Consider the following 22288-nt stretch of genomic DNA (forward strand, 5'->3'; position numbering starts at 1 on the left):
GGAAATGACATCCATGTCCAGGAAGCACAGAATGTCCCTAACGAGATGAACCCTATGAGGTCCACTCCAAGACGTAATAATTAAAAAAGCCAAAAAGTAATGATAAAAAGAATTTTAACAGCAGGGGAAAACAGTTATATACAAAGGAAGCCCCACGAGGCCAATCAGCTGATTTTTCAGCAGAGACATTGCAAGCCAGAACAAGTAGGGTGATATATTCAAAATGCTAAAAGGGAAAACACACAAGCAGAAATACTCTACCCAAAGATATCAGAATAGGAGATGAAGAGCTTCCCAAACAAAAGTTAAAGGAGTTCATGGCCACTAAACCCACCCTAAGAGAAATGTTAAAAGAAATCCTTTACATGGAAAGACAAGACGATAAAAACAAGTACAAAATTATGGAAAGAAAAATTTCACAGGTGAAAGCAAACATACTTTTGCTTTAGTGGATTAATCACTTAAAAAGGCAGTATGGAGGTTAAAACACTAAATAGTAAAATCATATCTATAAAAATTAGTCAAGGGAGACACAAAATAAAAAGATGTAAAATATGGCATCATATACATAAAAACACAGGAGGCATAAGAATTTAGTGCTTTAGAATAAGTTCAAATATAAGCGGTCAACAACTTAATGCAGACCTCTACACACATAGGATGTTATATATGAACCAAATGGTCAAAGTAATAAAGGGCACCTGGTTGGCTCAGTTGGCTAAGCATCCGACCCTTGATCTCAGCTCCGGTCATGATCTTGCGGTTCATAAGAGTAAGCCCACGTCAGGCTCTGTGCTGACAGCATGAACCCTGCTTGGGATTCTCGGTCTCCTCTCTCTCTGCCTCTCCCCCTTTTCTCTCTCTCTCTCTCAATAAATACACAACAAATAGAAATGAATCCAAGCATAATATTAGAAATTAAAGCCATGAAACCGCAAGGGAAGAGAGCAAGAGAAGGAAACGTGATGAACTGCAAACAGAACCAGAAAACAATGAACAAAATGACAGTAAGTACATACTGTCAACAATTACCTTAAATGTAAATGCTCCAACCAAAAGACACAGAGTGACTGAATGGAAAAACAACAACAACAAAAACAAGACCCATCTTTGCTGTATATTAAAGACTCACTTCAGACCCAAAGACACATGCAGACTGAAAGTGAAGGAATAGAAAAACCTATACTGTGCAAATGGAAGTGGAAAAAAAAAAGTTGGGAGAGTAATACTTGTCTCAGACAAAACAGACTTCAAAACAAAAGCTGTAGCAAGAGACAAAAATGGACATAACATAATAATTTAAGGGATCAACCCAATAAGAAGATATGATAATTATCAATGTCTATGCATCCAACATAGGAGGACATAAATGTATAACGCTATATTAACAGACATAAGAAAAATTGATAGTAATACAATAGTGGGGGACTTTAACACCCTACTTATATCAATAGATAGATCATCCAGATAGAATATCAATAAAAAAGACAGTATCTTTGAACTACACATTAGATAAGATGGACTTAACAAATACATACAGAACATTCCATCTAAAAACAGAATATACATTGTTTTTAAGCACATGCGGAACATTTTCCAGAATATACCACTGTTAAGCCACAAAAAAGTCTCAATAAGTTTAAGAAGATTGAAAACATGCATATCAAGCATATGTTTTGACCATAAGAGTATGATACTAGAAATTAATTACAAGAAAAAAATCTGGAATAAACACAAACATGTGGAGGCAAAACAGAAAAAAAATTGGTCAATAAGGAAATTAGAGAAGAAATCTAAAAATACATGGATATAAATGAAAATTAAAATGCAATCATCCAGGGATGCCTGGGTGGCTCAGTGGATTAAGCATCAAACTTTGGCTCAGGTCATGATCTCATTGCTCGTGGGTTCGAACCCTACATTGGGCTCTGTGCTGACAGCTCAGAGCCTGAGGCCTGCTTTAAATTCGGTGTTTCCTTCTCTCCCTCTCTCTCTGCCCCTTCCTCACTCATGCGCGCTCTCTCTCTCTCTCTCTCTCTCTCTCTCTCAAAAATAGACATTAAAAAAAATTAAAAACATTTAAAAAAAAAAGAAAAGAAAATACAATGATCCAAAATCTTTGGGATGCAACAAAAGCCATTCTAAGAGGGAATTTTAGACCAATAGAGGCATACCTCTAGAAACAGGAAAAATCTCAATCTAAAGCTATACCACAGGAGCTGGAAAATGAGGAACAAAGTCCAAGACTGGTAGAAGGAAGGAAATAATAAAGATTAGAGTAGAAATACATGAAAAAGAGAAAAAAACAGAAAAGATCAATGAAACCAGGAACTGCTTCTCTGAAAAGATAAAAAGAATTAAGATGCCTATAGCCAAAGTCATCAAGAGAAAACATAGCAGATTCAAAATCAGAAATGGAAGAGAAATTAACAATTGACACCAGGTAAATACAAAGGACCATTAGAGAGTATTATGAAAAGTTATATGCTGACACATTAGACACCCTAGAAGAAATGGATATTTCCTAGAAATATATAACCCTCCAAAACGAATTAGGAATAAATAGAAAATCTGAACACAACTATTACTAGCAATGACATTGAATCAGGAATCCCCACATTCCCAAACTACCCTCAAATGAAATTGCAGGCCCAGATGACTTTACATGTGAATTCTACCAAAAATTTCAGAGTAAGTTAATACCTATTCTTCTCCAACTATTTGAAAAAATAGAAGGGGAAGAGAGACTTCCTAACTCACCATGCAAGACTGGCATTAGCCTGATAACAAAAACAGACAAAGATACTGACAACAACAACAAATGTCAATAGCTCTGATTTCAGAGTTGCAAAAATGCTCAACAAAATATTAGCAATACATGGATAATGTCCCTCACCATGATTATTTCTTCCAGCAATGCAAGGGTGGTTTAGTATTTGCAAATCTATCACTGTGATATGTAACATTAACAAGAGGAAGGATAAAAATTATATGATTGTCTCAATAGACGCAGAAAAGAGCTTTTGACAAAATAAAACATCCATTCATGATAAAAACTCTCAACAAAACGGGTTTTGAGGGAACATACCTCAACATAATAAAGGCCATATGTGAAAAACCCACAGTAGACATCATACTCAACAGTAAAAACCTGAAAGATTTTCCTGTAACATCAAAACAAGTCAAGAATGTCCACTCTGCCCAGTTTTATTCAACATAAAAGTACTGGAAATCCTAGCCACAGCAGTGAAATAAGAATAAGGAAGAAAAGGCATCCAAATTGGGAAGGAAGAAGTAAAATGTCACCGTGTGCTGACTGCATGATATGATAGAAAACCCTAAAGACTCCACCAAAAAAAAACCTGTTAGAATTAATAAATAAATTCAGTAAAGTTGTAGGACACAAAATTAATATTCAGAAATGTGTTGCATTTCTACACTAACAACAAAGTAGCAGAGCGAGAAATTTAAAAAGCAATCCCAATTCAAAAAGAATAAAATACTTTGGAATAAATTTAACCAAGCAAGTGAAAAATGTGTACTCTGAAAGCTGTAAGTTACTGATGAAAGAAACTGAAGATGACACAAGCAAACAGAAAGATACTCCAGACTTATTAACTGAAAAAATTAATATTGTTATAATGTCCACAGTACCCAAGGCAAACTACAGGTTCAAATACCTATAGTTGGTATTTTGCTTCCCTCTCAAAATACCAACAGCATGTTGCAGAAACAACAAATAACAACATTTGTGTGGAACCACAGAAGACTCTGAATAGCCAAAGCAATCTTGAGAAAGAACAGCAATGAAGGAGGTATCAGGCTTCCTGATTTGAAACTACATTACCAAACTACAGTCACCAAAACAGTATGGTATTAGCGTTAAAAATAGACACACAGATCAGCAGAACAGAATAGTCATGAAACAAACCCCCATATATATGGTCAATCAGTTTATGACAAGCATATACAGTGGGGAAAGGACTGTATCTTCAATCTATGGTGCTGGGAAACCTGGACAGGTGCATGCTGAAGAATGAACTAGACCACCATCTTACCTCACAAAAGCGAACTCAAAATGGATTTAACAATTGAATGTGAGACATGAAGACATAAAACTCTTAAAACATAGGTGGTAAAGCTCCTTGACGTCAGTCTTGGAGATGATTTTTTGGATTTGACAGCAAAAGCAAAGATAGCTAAAGCAAAAATAAACAAGTGAGACTATATCTAGCTAAAAATTCTGCACAGCAAATAACCAAATACAAAACTCACCGAATAGGAGAAAATATTTACAAATTAAATTTTAGATAAGGGGTTAATATACAAATACATAAATAACTCATGTAACTGAATGGCAAAAAAAATCTGATTTAAAAGGAGACAGAGAATCTGACTAGACATTTTTCTAAAGAAGACAAATGGCCAACAAAAATATGAAAAAAAAAATCAAGATCACAATCATCAGGGAAATATAAATCAAAACTACAAGGAGATATCACCTCACACCTGTTTTGAATGGTTATTACCAACAGGACAAGAAATTACAAATATTGGTAAAGATGTAGAGATAAGGGAGCCGTGTGTACTCATAATGGGAATATAAATTGGAGCGGCCACTATAGAAAACAATACGAAGGCTCCTCAAAAAATTAAAATAGAACAATCACATGATACAGCAATTCCATTTCTAGGTATTAATCCCCCCTCCCCGATATACGTATTACCATGTTTATTGCAGCATTATATGCAACAGCCAATATATGGAAACCACTTAAGTGTCCATTGATGGATGAATAGATAAAGAAAATGGATGTCTATACACAACAAAATATAGTACAACCTTGGAACTTATTCCCTGAGTGTTCCACAAGACAAGCAAACATTTCTAACAAATTTTAACTTGATAAATGAGTGATGTCTTGTAATACGAATAGTACATGACGATGAATATCAAATGATCACAACTGAGCCAATGGTTTTTGAAATTTGCTTTGATGTACAAGTGCCTTGGATGACAAGCATGTGTCTGGAACAGATTAAGCTCACAAACCAAGGTTTTACTGTATTATTCAGCCTTAAAAAACAATGAGATTTTGCCATTTTTGACAACATAGATGGACTTTGAGGGTATTGAGTGAAATATTCTTTATTCCTAACTTCCCACCACTTCCCTCTCCTGTGTCCGTGCCCTTCCATTACATTCCAGCTCCGTCGAAGAGCCAGAACCTTTCCACAGGGAGAAGACAGAAAATGGGGCCAAATAGACCCCGTGGATATCCACCTCATGTTCACAGTGGGGAACCATGTGCCTTTCTCCCCTCAGAAGCTTGTTTTCAGTATTGCTTTCATTGACACATATTTATGAGTGTCCCCAACACTAAGCACTGAGGTAGGTGACAGATGCACAGGGATGTATCATTATTTCAGGGTTAGAAATCTAAATATGCCAGCCCATAGGGGTTCTTGTGCCAACAAACCTATAAATTGCCTTTCAAGAAGCTTTGCAAGCATTTCAGAAAGTCTGATACTTTATGCATAGTCTACAGGTTTTTGTTTTTGTTTTTTTTTAAACTCAAATGTTCATGGATCTAAATTGCCTGGGATGTATCTCAGGGACCCAGTGGAGAGTTTTTTATTAAATTTTTAAATGTATATTCTCCACATCAGGAAGAGCAGCATTGGTAGGTTTCTTAGGCACAGAGAAAACTCAAGGCAGTGTGTAATTATGCAGGCATGGTGTGCACGTGGGGCTGGTTCAGGGCGACCCCCTGGAGGTAACTTCCTCCATTTGGCCAGAGGAATATTTCTCAAGGGAGCAATCACCCTGTGGGATATAAAATTAGAAAAGAGTTTTGTTTGTTTTCATTTCTTTTTGCTTGCTTAACATTCTCAATGAAAACAGTGGAAGACAACGTCAATGTTGCAACACTAATGGGGCCAGAAAATGAAGCATGAGTTTGGCTTGTATATTCTTCATGTATTAACTAAATTTTTAGTTACCCTGTATCTGGAAGGAGAAGGGCAATGTTTCCATGATGCTGTGAAAGCCTCCCAGAACATTCCATCCCTTTGACAAGAAAGTAATATTATAATACAGGAGAAAACACACCAAGGGATGCAGAGAAACACTTCATATATTACGATCTACATAATGTGTGCTCCGTCTGTATTCTTGCTGGTTGTTAGATGTCTTAGTGGGCCTTCAACCCCTATTGTAGATATTTGATCATATGGCATTTGTAAAATTGTGCAATAAAATAAGCTCTGTGAATGACAACATGGTTTTAAAGATTTCAGCCCTTGTAAGGAGTCTTCTGGGCTTGTCCATAAATACAGGTATCTCCCTAGGATCACCCCATTAAGCAACTGGGCTGGATCCCAGTGGGCCATGCACAGGTTGCTCGAAATGATAATGACAGAAACACCTTCTTACGACTTTACAGCTATTTTTCTTATGGTGTATTTTATCACATGTTGCCTTTACTTATGAATTTTCATTTCACTCATGAAGCATAATTACCAAGACAAATCATTTTTCTCTCCTCGGAATCAGGGAAAATCAATATACTAAGTGTCATCTCATAAGGGATTTAGCAAATGATATTCTTCAAACACTTAAAAAAGATATTAGAGTTTCAAAATGCAATGCCCGGTCTCCCTGATCTTTCTACCACCTAAAACTATCGTGTGAGTATCTAACACGCATCAGGTGCGAGGTTAGAGATTCATGTATATTAGTGAGGAATAAATTTTCCAAATCTGGGGCAATTTTGAATTGTGCCCTTAGAGACTTAAATTGGTGTGAACTACCAAGAAAATATACAGAATGACATTTAGCCATGCCACTTAGGGACGTATTTGTAGATTTGAAGGATTTCATTATTGACAAAGCAAATAAAGAAAAAAGATTTTAAATATTTTACTTACATAGTCATTTAGATACTAATATATGAAATTGTTTAATCACCTAAAACCAAAAGATTATGATAAAAGTTGACAGAAAAACTGTGAGAAACTGTTAGATTATCACTTACTATTCTTACAGGATGAGGGTTACCCTGTAATGATAACATTGTAATAAAGTGAGAAAAACTTAAACCAAATATTTGTACACGGCACCGATTACAGAATCCTCACGTCAGATCCTCACGGGTAACAAAGCAATAATGTGACCCTTCAGTCCTGTTCAGATGATTCAAACCCTTCCCAGAATATGTTCAATTCTTATGAAATATTTAAATTGTATTATAATTCTCACTTGACCCAAGAGGAAAGGAGAATTCAGAATCGAAGCAACACTGAACATCAACAAATCCAAAACCTACAAAGACTCTGTGGATTGACTGATGGCACAGAACATTTCTTCTCACCCACAGGAGAATATTCTTCCTTTGTTAGTACAACATGGTATTCTGTCTGCCTCTCCGTTCTGCGCATCCAGTCAATGCTGCTACACGTCCTTCGTGTATCTGTTCACTTTATGTTGCCTGAATGAACGACAGCTGTAAATCGGATTGTTTGGCATCTATGAGGGTTTTCTTCCCCGCATAAAGACCTTGCACTCCATATCTGGTCACGGTTAGATCCTTCTATTGTGAAATCACCACACCTGTTCAACCGAGAAGTGCTTTGTTCCCGTGGCGTGGCCGGGAGGGGTGGGGGTTCCACGGGCAGCCTCTAGTGGCACAGACAGGTCATGGGTACTGTGCTGTCATCCAACAGATGTGGAGTCAAGCTGTCGCTTCATCACCGCGTGGGGTGAGAATATTCATGCCCCGCACGTCCCCGTCCTGTTGGTAACATGAAGGTCAGAGAATGCACTGACATCGATAATAGTAGGCTAACTGCCTAGAGAAGTATAAGGAGCATGGTTTCACACCACAGAGAGTGGGAGGAAAATCCATGATATGGAGAGATGGGGGAGTTGGTGAATTTATGCGAATAGGGGTGAATGGAATTTCACCTCAAAGTGAAGGGATTGGCTCGAAGGAGGAGCACGCTCATTGAATTGCAGTTACAGCTGGGGCATAGTGGAATGTGCAGGTAGTGGTATGGGTGCTGTGCTGGGGCCCTGCAAACGCTCTTCTTTTTTTTATGCTATTATGCACTTTATTTTTTTTTTATATGAAATTTATTGTCAAACTGGTTTCCATACAACACCCAGTGCTCTTCTGATTGGAGAAAAGGCTTACGGCACTCTAAGTGGCTGACATCTGGATTACAACCATATCTGCAATTATTTAGATACTGAAAGCAAGGAGTTTCCTTCCACAGATTACATGCTCTGATGAAACAGGAATGATCTCCCTGACTGGGTGTATGTCGGTGTGCTCAGGATTTTAAACACTATGCTGTTTTAATGACCATTTAATAAACGAACACATGAATAAATGAATGGAAAAAGGGCCACGTCAGCGGCTTCCACCCAGCTAAACCAATGAAATATGTTTTTGAGAGAATGTTTGGTGTTCATCTAGTAACATATTCGGTAATATCTTGACATCCTGTACTCTGTGGGTTCTTAATTAGCTTGAAAATAGCTCACTAATTCTCACTGCCAAACTTAACAAAAATGTCTCTTCATTTTAGTTGTGTTTTGCAAATATTTGGGGTTTACGTTTTAAGATTAGAAAGTTTTCTACCTTAAAATATAAAATAAATTCTATAATATTTTAATTGAAATGCATTAAAATATACAGAGTAAAAAAAGAATAAGATTTAAATTTAACATGTAATGAATTGTTTCATGTAAGGGGTGCCTGTGTGGCTCAGTCAGTGAAGCATCTGACTTTGGCTCGGTTCACGATCTCATAGATTGTGAGTTCGAGACCCACATCAGTCTCGCTGCTGTCAGCACAGAGTCTGCTTCAGATCCTCTGTCCCCCTCTCTCTGCCCCTCCCCTACTCTTCTTTCTCTCTCTAACCATTAAAAAAAAAAGAAAAATATTAAAGCTATATGTATAATATATATTTTGTATTTGTGTTTGTGTGTATATATGTATGTATATATGTACACATGTATATACATGTTTGTACATATTATTATAGGTATTCTTCCCAGACAAAATGCAATAATGTTAAGATGGCAAAATAAAAATTATATGCATATAACAATAGTTTACTGTATATACAGCAACCTACATCAGACTAAAACACTATTTTGAAGAAAATTCTATATAAAAGTTCTGCTTTTAAACAAAATTAAATAGAATCTTACAGTGTTAGCTTAAGGAATAAAGGTAAAGGAGTCATTTTATTCCTGGAAGAATTTCTAAACTCCCTCCAGCCTTAATTTTCTCCCTCTTAGAAGTTTGTTGAATTTAAAAGGTATTTAGTCAGACAGAATTACTCGAACATTAACAGACTATACAAAGAACCTTCATGCTTTGCATAAATTATTCTCATTAATAGCACTGCATGGGGTGCTGGCTTGAATAACTTTGTTGTCAACAGGAAAAAGAAACTGCTCTCAGAAAAGAAGTTGTGCATAAAATGTACAGAAGAGGGTGACAACTAATTTTCGACTTAACAAGTAAACATTAAAGTCATTTTTTAAAAAGACTATATAAACCAGAGTAATTTACTAAATTATACTTTTTGCTAATATTCCCTCTTTGAAACTTAGAGCTCACATACCAACATTTCTAAAGCAAAATGGTGACTTTAGGGAAAATTCCAGAGTCACTAAACAATAAGCCTTACCATGACTTATGTGACTATTTGCACAAGTTAATTTATATGCATTTGCTTTCATTTCAATATATTATTTAGAGTTGTTTCTCTGTTCTGACTCAGGCCTTGTGAGTCAGTAGAATTGACTGACTGAGAACCTGTTGTTTTAATTCACCGTCTTTGCTCCAGCGCTCCTGCTGGGATAGAAAGGAAGGAGCCCCGCCAAGAAATGAACTCTTCCACATTAATTCCTGCGTCCACTCAAGCTCCAGATATAATTTCTGAGTCAGTTGCAAGGAAAATATTATTTACATGTATCTATAAAAGTGGAGACTTCACTGTATTTTTTATTTAAAATGGAGTATAATTATTTTTAAACGCAGACGTTTTAGAAATCTGTTTTAATGCACTTGCAAAATATCCTGGGTCTTTCAGAGAAGACTCTCATACATAACAATTATCTGTTGAGAATCAGTTAAGATCACAAATTGGTCATATGTATTTCCTCACTAGTAGCATTTCTTTAAAAAAATTAATGTTTACTTATTTTTGAGAGAGAAAGAGACAGAGCATGAGTTGGGGAGGGGCAGAGAGAGAGGGAGACACAGAATCCGAAGCAGGCTCCAGTCCCTGAGCTGTCAGCACAGAGCCCGACGTGGGGCTCGAACTCACAGACCATGAGATCATGACCTGAGCCGAAGTCGGACGCTCAACCAAGTGAGCCCCCCAGGCGTCCCACTAGTAGCATTTCTAATTTCCAAACAAGTATGATTATACATTATCCATGGTTTTAATAAACAATCATATACATGTACACATGCAAATATCTTTTCACTTTTCTTTTTCTAAAGTGTGTTGATTTTGAGAGAGAACGAGAATCCCAAGTAGTCTCCTCACTGTCAGTGCAGAGCCCGACACATAGCTCAAACTCATGAACCATGAGATCATGACCTGATCCAAAATCAAAAGTCAGATGCTTAACCCCCTGAGCCACTCTGGCGCCCCTCACTTTGCTTTTGACATGTAATTTGTGCCAAGTCCTTGTGGACTCTCTAGGACATTTTTCTCATTTTATTAAATTGAGTTTAAAATTTCTACCTAATATTTAGGGCATAAAATTAAGTGAAATGAAATACATAAATTTTGTTTTTCAACAAATATTATATTCTTATATTTCATTTAGTTTTATATTTATGTTGCTTTATTTTATGTGTGTGTGTATATACACATATTTAAGAGTCCCCAACAAAAGGCCATGAGAAGAGGGAGGCAGGAGTGGAGTCTAGGGGCGCTGGACATGAATATAAAAGATTAGGCTTTAGAATGAGCCATGGATTTGCTCCACCATAGCCGTGGTTGCTATGATCTAAGCATCTGTCTCCTTATTCTAAAATGAAGATAATGTTCTTTGGTAGGGAAATAAGGTTATGCTTTTAAAAGGTTTCGTAAACAAGTTTAATATACGTATATTACCACATACAAATGGTTTTTATGATGGCACTGGAAGAACAGTAGAATGTTCCTGGTAGAATTCTCACTAATTCTAATTTAATTAAAGGATATAAGAAAGAAAGACTGACAAGTCGCAGCTGGCTACACACCTACTAGAATGGTCAAAATCCAGACCAGTGACAACATGCCGTGTTGGTGAGTATGGAGAGTAACAACTGTCATTCACTGCTGGTGGGAATGCAAAATGGCACATCCTCTTTGGAAGGTGGTTTTGTGGTTCCTTACAAAATGAAATATGTTCTTCCATGTGATCCAGAAGTTGTGCTCCCTAGTGTTTGCCCAAAGGACTTGAAAACTTAGGTCAACACAAAAACCTGCACATGGATGTTGACAGCAGCCTTACTCATAACTGCCAAAACGTGGAAGCAACCAAGATGCCTTCGAGTAGATGATGGATAGACACACTGTGCTCCCTCCAGACATGGAATATTACTCAACTCCGAGATGAAATGGGCTATCAAGCCATAAAAATGCACAGAAGAAAACTTAAATGCATATAACTAAGTGAAAGAAACCAGTCTGAAAAGGCTGCATATTGTAGAATTCCAACTACATGACATTCTGAAAAAGGCTAACCTGTGGAGACAGTGAGATCCATGGCTGCCAGGGGTGGGGGGAGGGAGGGATCAATAGGGAAAGCGGGGAGGCTTTAAGGGAAGTGAAAATACTCTATTACAATGGTTGATTCATGCCATCATACATGTCCAAACTTAGAAAATGGACAGTACGAAGAAGTAGCTCTAATGTAAAGTATGGACTTTCAGTGATAGTGATGTGTTAATGTAGGTTCATCAACTGTAACAAATGAACCACTATAATGAGGGATGTTCAATGGTGGGGAGTCTGTGCATATGTGAAGGCAGATGGGAATCCTTGGGGAATCCTTGTATCTTTCTATCAATTTTGATGTGAAACTAAAACTGCACTAATTTTTTTTTGAGTAAGTTTGTGCACTTTGGCTGAATCCTAGAGCCCAGAAGAATAGGTCATGGAATAGAGAGCTTCTAATCCCAGGCCTTAGAGTTAATTGTTATTACTTTTAGAAGAAATCAGAAGCTATTAAAGTCTTTTAAGAAGGCATAACTTAGGAAAAAATAAAATTGTAAAATGAAGAGTGGAATCAAGTTTAGGCAGAGGGAAACACTGATTAGAGAATTACTGTAGACTAAAAATAAAGAAGGTCTATGTGTAATGAGAAGGGCCTAGACATGTACCATTTATTGAAGAGTCACCAAGGCACTTTACCTACATTATCTCGGTTACAAGGATGGCAAAAGAGGGGCGCCTGGGTGACTCGGTAGGGTGAGTGTCCGACCCTTGATCTCGGCTCAGGTCAGGATCTCATGGTTTGCGAGATCAAGCTCCGCTCAGGATTCTCTTTCTCCCTCTCTCTCTGCCCTTCCCCTGTTCTGTCTTTCAAAATAAATAAATAACCTTAAAAAAAAAAACTCATGGCAAAAGAGAAGAGGTCTAAGACCTGACAGTACAAAATATGCCAGATTCCCAGCTCACGGGCTAAATTAGTTCCATTCCATATGTAATCAATAATGTACAGGTACACACAGATGCAGGCAAGCTGAAATTATGAGTAATAAAGAAAAGAGAAAGAAAATCAGTCTTTGTTGTTCATTTTCTCAAAATTATACACAACCAAGTATTGAAATGTTGGGACAATTTAGATTCTTTTTTTTTTTTTTTCCCTCCTCATTTCTGCTATTGGTGTACTAGAGAAATAGAAGACCTGGTTCCAGGGGGAAAATAATGGCTTTGGTTATTTTCAGGTTTATTTTATTGATTTCTCTCCTGTAAACACTGGCTTGCAGTTTTTGGCATGTACTACTCAAATTCATTATTTTTTCAATTAGCCTACAAGGTCCTTGAGGGCAAAGACCATGTGTTGTGTTTCTCGGTATCTACTCCCACGGTTTATACAGTGCCTGGCACCTGGAAGGCTGTGTCCACAGACAGACAGACAGACACACATACCATCTGACTCGCAGGTCTGTGAATGGATCTCAAGAAATAAAGCATCATCTCTGTGAATCAAGTATACTACAGACATACTGTTTTCAGTTCCATCTTGCTACATACAACATAGCCGATGTGTCAAGTTTTCAGCTCGAAATGAGTGCCGGTGAACTGAATGAAGAGACTGGTAATGAAGAGACTGAATGAAGAGACAGTATGATGATATAAAGTAATCCAGAGATCATTCAAGTCCTTCATTTAATTCTGAAGAGTTGAGGATAAATCTGACACGACAGAGACATACAGTGAACTGAGGAGAGCTTCTCAAAGGCAGCTTTAGACTCTGTAATCAAAGCATCAAAGTCAGATGCCGGTAGGTCATTACAAAAGGGCAAGGAGACGATGATTTTCACAGAGGAATAGAACATAATTTTGTCTATTTGCATTTTCCTACTCTACAAAACTACTACGTTCCCCTGGTTCAACTTTGAACACGAGTCTCTGTGTTGCTTTGGGCTTTTCTACTTCAGATATTTTCCTATTCTGAGTCGGGTCTTCTAGTTGTTTCCCCCTGCACGTCTCTTGTCTTTGATCCTCTGCTTCTACAGAGTGGAGACGACCAGGCATCATCTCCATTTAGACCCTGAACCTGGAACAACAGCCTGACGGCTTCCTTGTTCTCAAGGTGGGCTCTCAGGCAACCTGCCATTACTGGATGGTGTCCGCTTCCCCAGGCCAGCTCTGCCTGCTTACAGGAAGGGACACAAGGAACGTTGTCAAGATAGATGTGTTGCTGACTTGGGCAGAGAATCAGCAAAGGAGATGGAAATAAAGGATGTGTGTGCGAGCTCAGCAGATGTCAGCGCTGCGTTTAGAATTCAACGTTTTCCACTACCACAAGTTCCTTTCCCATGTGCCCTCACCTGTTCTCTCTCTCTGCTTCTAGCCTACTTGCGTTCTGTGTCAATAGGTAAAGGGTTATTCCAAAGGGAGGTGAACGTGGGAGGGTAAGTAAAAGGTGAACCCAACAAAGACCAGGAAGGGAGAGTAGCACTTAGTATTCTATATGAGATATTACTTTTTACATGAATATTATCTGTTTAGGCACATATCCTGATAGGGATGGAAAACAATTTATTATTATGAAAGCATTCCATGTTATTGACTAAGAATCTATCAGAAAAATCTTTTGTAATTTATTTTATCCCCCAGGTACAGGAGTATAAGTGTTGCCTGGACAGGGGCTATAATTCCGTGGATGCTGTAAGAGGCCAATCCCAGCCCCCAGTCAGTGGAAACTTACGGATGCTCAGAATCTTCCTTCACCTATCAGCATTAGGACACACCCATTAGCCACCAGAATGCTTTTTTTGTTTGTTTGTTTTTTACTGTAAGAATCTTTTTAGTTAAATGCCTCTTGCACATACAACATACTTAATGAACCAGCATAATCCTAAGGCCATTTCTCAGACAGTAAGAATATTTTAACAATTATAGAGGAAATAGGTCAGAACATTTGCTAAAGAAGATGTCTTTCCCTTCACAGAACACAAAATAATGTTTTTACTACCTTAATTGCTACCTTCTGTGTATACAAACTCAAAGAAAGAAGTGCTCAGTTAGTGTTAGCCATTGTGTTTGCTCTAATTACAAGATCTAGGGTCTAATAGGTCCATAGCATTTATACAGCTTCAACAACAGAAGGGGGAGGCCGGGGGGTAAGGGTCGGAATTACAGGGAAACAGAAACAGTATGGCACTGTTCCAATATGTGCCAATATTTGGCTATTAATTATGTTTCATAACACAAGTGTATTTCAAGTAAGACTCATATAATTCCTATTTAAGCAACTTTCATTATAAATATATATTGCATAATGTTCTACTTCAAAATTTTCAGGGCCTGAAACCTATCAATCCTCTTTATTCAAAACCCAATGTAGAAATGCAATATTAAAAAATAATAACTGCACAGCAAAGGAAAGCAAATGAAAAGTCACCTGTGACATGGGAGGAAATATTTACATGCCACAGCTGTAATGCAGGGTTAATAGCCAAAATATGCAACGTGTACAACTCAACAGAAAAATGAGAAGTGGCCCAATTTAGAAATGGGCAAAAGTCCTGAATAGACATTTTCCCAAAGAAGACATCCAATTGGCCAACAGGCACATGAAAGGTACTCAATGTCTCTAATCATCAGGGAAATGCAAACCTAAATCACAATGATATATTACCTCACACCTGTGAGAATGTCAGTTATCAAAAAGACAAAATGACAAAAAAACAAATGTTGGCAAGGATGTGAGGGAAAGGGAACCCTTGCACACTGTTGGTGGGAATGTAAACTGATGCAGCTGCTCTGGAAAACAGTATGGAGGTTCCTCAAGAAAATAAAAATACAGCTACCATATGATCCAGCAATTGCATTTCTGGATATTTATCCAAAGGAAACAAGTCGTCATCTTGGAGAGCTATCTGCACTCGGATATTCACCACAGCATTAGTCCCACCGCCAAGGTTGGGAAACAACCTAAGTGTCCATCAATGCAGGAATGGATAAAGAATAAGGGCATCTGGGTGGCTCAGTCAGTTAAGCATTAACTCTTGGTTTGGGCTCAGGTCATGATCTCACAGTTTGTGAGTTCAAGCCCCGCTTCAGGCTCCTCACTGACAGCATGGAGCCTGATTGGGATTCTTTCTCTCCCTCTCTTTCTGCCCCTCCCTCACTTGCTCTGTATCTCTCTCAAAATAAATTTTTTTTAAAAACTATAAGAATGTGTGATACACACACAATAGAATATTATTCAGTTATAAAGAAGTATATGAGGCCATTTATGACAACATAGAGGAACCTGGGTGCGTTATATAAGTTAAATAAGCCAAAGATAAATAAGAAATGTATCACTTTTATGTAGAATAAAAAAAAAGTCAAATTCACAGAAACAGAATAGTATAGTGGTTGCCAGGGGCTTGGGGGCAGGTGAACTAGGAAGAGGTTGGCAAAGGGGTACAAAGTTTTAGTTATAAGGTGAATAAGGTTTGACAATCTAATGTATTAACACAGTGACTCTAGTTGAGAAGAGTGAATTGTATATTTGAAATATGCTAGGAGCGTCAGCAACCATTCTTACCAAAACTAAACAAATAAATAAACAAGATGATGAAATGCATTACTGGTGCCTATCTTTCCATAATATATATTACAATGTGTGTGTGTGTGTGTGTTTTAAGTAGGTAAACGCTCAATGAGAGCTTGAACTCACAACCCTGAGATCAAGAGTTGCATGCTCTACTGAATGAGCCAGCCAGGCACCCTGGCAATGTCATTTATCAAGTACACATCCATAGGACTGAAAAATAGTAATAAAAATGAAGAAGATTGGGCTGAATATGGTGAGCTGGAAGTAAAGCCCATCTTCCCAGGGCCATGCTTCCTCACCTCGCCTCCTGTTGGACCTGCCCACAATTCACAGAACCTGAAAACCACTCATGTCAGCTACAGCTCACACCGTCTTCTTCACATAACGAGACTGCTGGTAATGGTAACGAGTGGTGTCGAAGACGCTATCCTATAAGCTAGTGGTTTTTTTCCTTTTTCTTTTTATCCTTCTTAAAGGTATTTAATCCAGGGAAATCTCTACAAATTGGGAATGGCAGGACTCATCCCACTGAAGTGTGGTAGAACTTCAATAAAATGGTGCATTTGAAACTATGCAGTGCCCAGGGAAGAAAAAACGAACACTTCCACTATGGATGTAGTGATTACTATGGGTGTAGTAATTACCCAGTTCATGGAAGTACTCAGTGACTGAGAACTGTATATAATTCTCTACTTAATGGAGATATATATATGAACATTTATGTAAATATATACATATATACAATGATATGTTTATATATATAATTTATTAGACTATATTAACTATATATTTGCTAGTGTGTATTTGTGTATATATGTATGTATATATATGTATGTATGTATATATATGTATATCCATATGTATACATACATATATACACACATACAGATATACATTTTATTTATTATTTATTTATTTATTTATTTATTTATTTATTTATTTATTTATTTACATACAGTCACAAGACAACTATTTCCACTTCAGTAAAATGGTAGCATTTTCACAGAAAAAAAATCCCAGGGAACTTAAAAAATCTGTATATTTCTCCATAAAAGCATTGTTAATATTACTGCATACTGTGATGAGCATACTAACTTAGGAATGACTCCCAAACACAGAGCATGTTTAGCAAACATGCTAAAGCAGACACTCCCTTTGGTGCTTCCAAAGGTATTTTGCTGCCTGAGTCCACAAATGCTCTGCCTATTCTCCTTTACGAGGATTTTCCTGGGCTTTGGATCCAATAGCAATGGTGTGGCATATAGGAAACAAAATAAGCGAAAATTCTTTGATTTGTGCAAAGCAGTCACAATAGTAAACATGACAGTAACCGAGGCAATGGAAAACGAAATCCTAACTTTCTCTGACTTGGTCTGTTCCCATCCAGAAAGAAAAAGGTTAAAATTGGCTTCCAAGCCATCACAGTAATCTTGTATTTCACCCCCAAGTAATGGTGATGGAGAGGGAGATGTCTTTTTTTATTGTGATAAATTTGGAAAATCCACACAGAAAAAGACAAACTCAAGCAGGGTGCACAGAAGCCCAGAGTGGGGGCATGCACGTGGGTGGAGGCTGTGTGTGGGCCACACCCGTGAATCCTGTGTGTCACCCATCTCCACAGTTCCCATGATCATAGAGACACAACGTGAATGAGCTGCCTCTACAGCAATTAGGAAATAAATCATAACAAATTGGGAAGGGAGGTCACTGCAGACTAAGGAAGTCGCTGCTGCCGAAGAATCAGGCAAAACTCTGAAATCCCAGATTAATTCCCAATCCTTACTGTTGGGTGGGGTTAGCTCCAGGAAGAAGGTAATCAGAAGTCGGGAGCTGGGTGACAGCAGGAAACCCTGTTGCTGAATATTTTCTCCACGACGTTTACCCCTCACTGTTTTAGCGCCCCTGTTTTAGAGATTGAGGTTTGGGTCAAGTAGTACCCTCTTGCTGGGGTTCTCTTCCAATGTGTAAACATCACAAGGAAAAGGAGCATATGCACAGGGAAATAATTTCTTAGAAGCCTTCTCTGTGCAAGAACAGGAGTCTCCAGGAGGCTTGGCATTATCCCCCGGGTGGAAGGATAAGGGAGAAGCCCAGAAGCAGGGACATACATGTGGATCATCTGGAGGCAATAACAGGGCCAAGCAGACACTCAGTTTAAATAGCTGTCAAAAAGTGGGGGGACCACCTCAAGCCATCATTGGCTCAACAGTTGCATGCCCTGTCCACATACCCGGTGGTTTTGCAGCCCCAAGCTGGTCTGAGGGTCTCCCAACACGCAGCTCAGAGGCCAGGGGAAACAGAGGGCTGATACTGCCAATCCTAGGTCATGGGGCAAACAGAAGAGACCAGAAAGTTCCCGACAGCCCTGCAAACTTGGACCCTCCCCATCGGGAGAAGATGCAACTTGCTACACTCTTACTCCTTCATCATTATCCTTTAAAGAATTGACTTAAATCATTTAAATAAGTCCTCTAAATCTTTCCTAATTTTTATTTTTATTTATTTTCTCTCCTGGTTTTTCCATTTCATGAGTGTTGGTTGTTTTCTCATCGCACATCTGTTGGAAGTTTCCGAAAGGCAAGATGTCGATTTTCTGTTTCATGTTTTCCCTGCCATCCATTGCACGTAACAATGCTCTGGTTACAGGATGGTTGCTGCAGACCATGAAGCGAGACACTCAACCAAGAGGGGTCTCCATTTCAGCACTGAGAGAAATGGAGTCATCTGTACACCTTTGTTTGGCTCATGACTGTGGGTCCTAAAATATCCCTCACCTTACGATATTTTTGTTTCTTTACAAAATATAAGTTTGGGGACAAGAGCTTGTCTCTTCCTCAAATACAAAATCCTGTCTTGTACCCTGAGGACGCATGTAATGACTGAGTCTACACCGCCAGACAGGCTGCTCTGCATTCTTGTGGATTCAGTTTTGGCTGCTGGCATTGGCAGTGCTCACTACCCAGAATGGATCCAAAACATAACTGGAGGGGCGCCTGGGTGGTTCCATCGGTTAAGCGTCCAACTCTTGATTTCAGCTTAGGTCAAGGTCTCATGGTCCGTGAGTTCGAGCCCTGCATCGGGCTCCATGCCGAGTGTGGCGCCTGCTTGGGATTCTCTCTCTCCCTCTCTCTGTCCCTCCCCTGCTTGTGTGCTCTCTCTAAATAAATAAACTCAAAAATTTGTTTTAAAAATTAAAAAAATACATTAACTATATATATATAGTTATATATAGTTAACTATATATATATAACTACATATATATAGTATATATATAACTATATATATACTATATACTATACTATATACTATATATATATATAGTATATACTATATATATACTATATACTATAGTATGTATATGCTATAGTATATATATATATATATATATATATATATACTATAGCATATATATACTATACTATATATATATATACTACTATATATATACTATATACTATATACTATATATATATACTATATATATACCATATATATACTATATAACTTATATATAGTTAACTATATATATATAACTATATATATAGTTATTTGAAGAAATTGTAAGAACACGACCTAATATCCACATTGGAAACCGGTGATGGAATAATGGAAACTGAGCTGTGTTCCATCCTAACTTGGCCTAAGATTAAATCAACATTTAACTAACCGCTACAGCATTTTAAAAGTCTGAAATGTTTTTAGGATGATGACATTGTGGGTATCATTGATACATCAAGCCATGAATTTGACAATAAAATAACCATATAAAGTTCCTGCAAAATAACTATATATATTATCTTTTTAATTCACTGAAAATGAAAGATACCATCTCCCCCAGGAGAAAGGGGGATTTTGAAATGAAGTGTTCAGCTATGAGATAATTTCTGGAAAACTGTCAAATTAGGGTATAGAGATCTAGGTAATTAAAAAAAAAACATTATATTTAAACAATCTCCCGCAGCGTTTTTGTCATTCAGTAAAAAGGTGGTAGTCATTATCAGATTATTTTACGATGCTATTTCACATTTACTATATCATTCCTACATAGTCAGGACACTAATTACATATCCTATGTTGATGAGGTCCTGAAATTAAACGCACATTAGCACGAGAGGTCTTGAACTGTTCGAATATCCTCTGAAATAGGACTTTTTTTTTTTTTTTGCGACCTGGGTAGTCAAATAAGACACCTGTCAAGCAGTGGGATTTCACTTACAAAACAAATGTGCACTCAGAAGCACCTCCTACTTCAATCAATCGAGAAGATCGATCAACGTAAAGTAGGTCCTCAATCTGGGAAATGTTCTTTGTCAAATGTAGAGGCACTGAGGTGAGGACAAGGAACCTGAACCAGCAGGAGACTTCACCAGCAGCTCCTCTGTGATAGAGCTGGGAATCTGAACCCCGGGGGATGAGGCACGTTCTGGATTTTAGTGCCACAGGGATGTGGCCGCGAGCAACACCAGTCTCTGTGCTTACTACAGGACCAGCAACAAGAAAACTCATCATCACTGGGATTAAGGACTCCAGAAATATAGTGAAGGACCCTGTGGCCAGGTTTTAGTGTTCTGCAATTGAAATGGCCCTATGGACACAGCAGATAAGCAAGATGGGGGTGTGTAGAGAAATAACCCCTCAAGCGTCATCTTCAAGGACGTGCTAGTTACCAGCACCATCGAATAATCGTCTACTGAGTTTCTCACTTAGCTGTCGGAGCGTCTAATGAAACATACATTTGTATGTCCACAACCATGCTCGGCCAGGGCAGGGGGTCCTGGTGAAATGGTGGAAGGTGGCTTTCTGTGGCATTGAACTGCGTCCTCAAAAGTGTCTCTGCAATCACGAAATGTTATATACTCTATTTACCCTGCCTCTTGGCACGATGGAGAGAAAGGACACTGAATTTCCTGTTCGCATCTAGAGTCCCTTCAGTCTGTAGTGTGCTCACGGCCTCTGCCTGTGTTTTTATCTCATGAGCTGTTAATTTATATTCTCCTCACCTCTGCAACAGCTCTTACAGGCTGCAGCTGCCGGTTCAGATGTGTTCTCTTTCTAGTCACATTCTCAACATACAAATGATTACTGTGCCCATTAATTTTCCGTAAGATGTTTCAAACACGTGTGTGTGTGTGTGTGTGTGTGTGTGTGTGTGTGTGTGCGTGCGTGTGCAGGCTCACCTTCTTCATATGCTTTGGGATTTGACTCATCAAATTTCAACTTTAGAACTTCAGATAACCTATTTAGTAAGTCAGAACTCTAATTGGTACGAGTGAGTGTTAAATATGAGGCAGTCAAACTCAAGAAAAAATTAAAAAATTAGAATGCTACAATTCTGTGTGTTTTTTTTTAATTTTTAGGGTACTTGTAGTTATATTTGCTGCTATGAGCCTTAAAGGCAATCTTATTCCACTTGAACCATAAGAAAGCCGAGGCTCAGAGACCTGAAAAGGAGTTTGCTACCAGGCTCTCACTTTTGAGATCAGTTCTCACGACTAAATAAATAAATTGCTCTATTTTCTTAAATTCCATAAGGGGAATCATCAAAGGGGAGCGCAGAGATAAATGCTGAACTATTTTCTCTCACTGGTGTATGAATAGTAGAAATGTTCAGTTTGCCTGTGTACCTCCTACCTAAATTCACATAGATGTGATTTTTGTTTTTATCACTTTCTTGAGGGGGGAAAACACGTCTTTTAAATCATATTGACCTCTTTTTTTTAATGTTTTGGGTTTTTGGAGCTTTTTTATTTTGTTTTTGGTATTTTTGAAAGCACTGGTTGCATAAGTTCCTACCACAACCCAAGTTTAAAATTCCAATTTTCCAATAACATCACTATTTTACAAAATTTCACTATTTGCTAAGGCTGTTTTCTACAAACAGAAAGCATGTTGGCAAGTTGTGTGATTTATGGGTATTTAATGCTACCTGAGATCTCTGTAACCCGTTTCCTTGGCTCCTTTGTCCTTTCCTTCCTGGAATGAGTTTTCATG

At 37.9% G+C, this 22288-nt stretch overlaps 1 protein-coding gene across 3 annotated transcripts in view; it reads right to left on the reverse strand.

The window, feature by feature from the left end:
- Positions 1–22288, reverse strand: part of CSMD1 (CUB and Sushi multiple domains 1) — a 1996605-nt gene that overhangs the window by 950013 nt on the left and 1024304 nt on the right. The gene's annotated exons all lie outside the window — the stretch shown is intronic.

Source organism: Acinonyx jubatus, chromosome B1 (assembly GCF_027475565.1).
Source record: "Acinonyx jubatus isolate Ajub_Pintada_27869175 chromosome B1, VMU_Ajub_asm_v1.0, whole genome shotgun sequence".
Classification (NCBI taxonomy): domain Eukaryota; kingdom Metazoa; phylum Chordata; class Mammalia; order Carnivora; family Felidae; genus Acinonyx; species Acinonyx jubatus.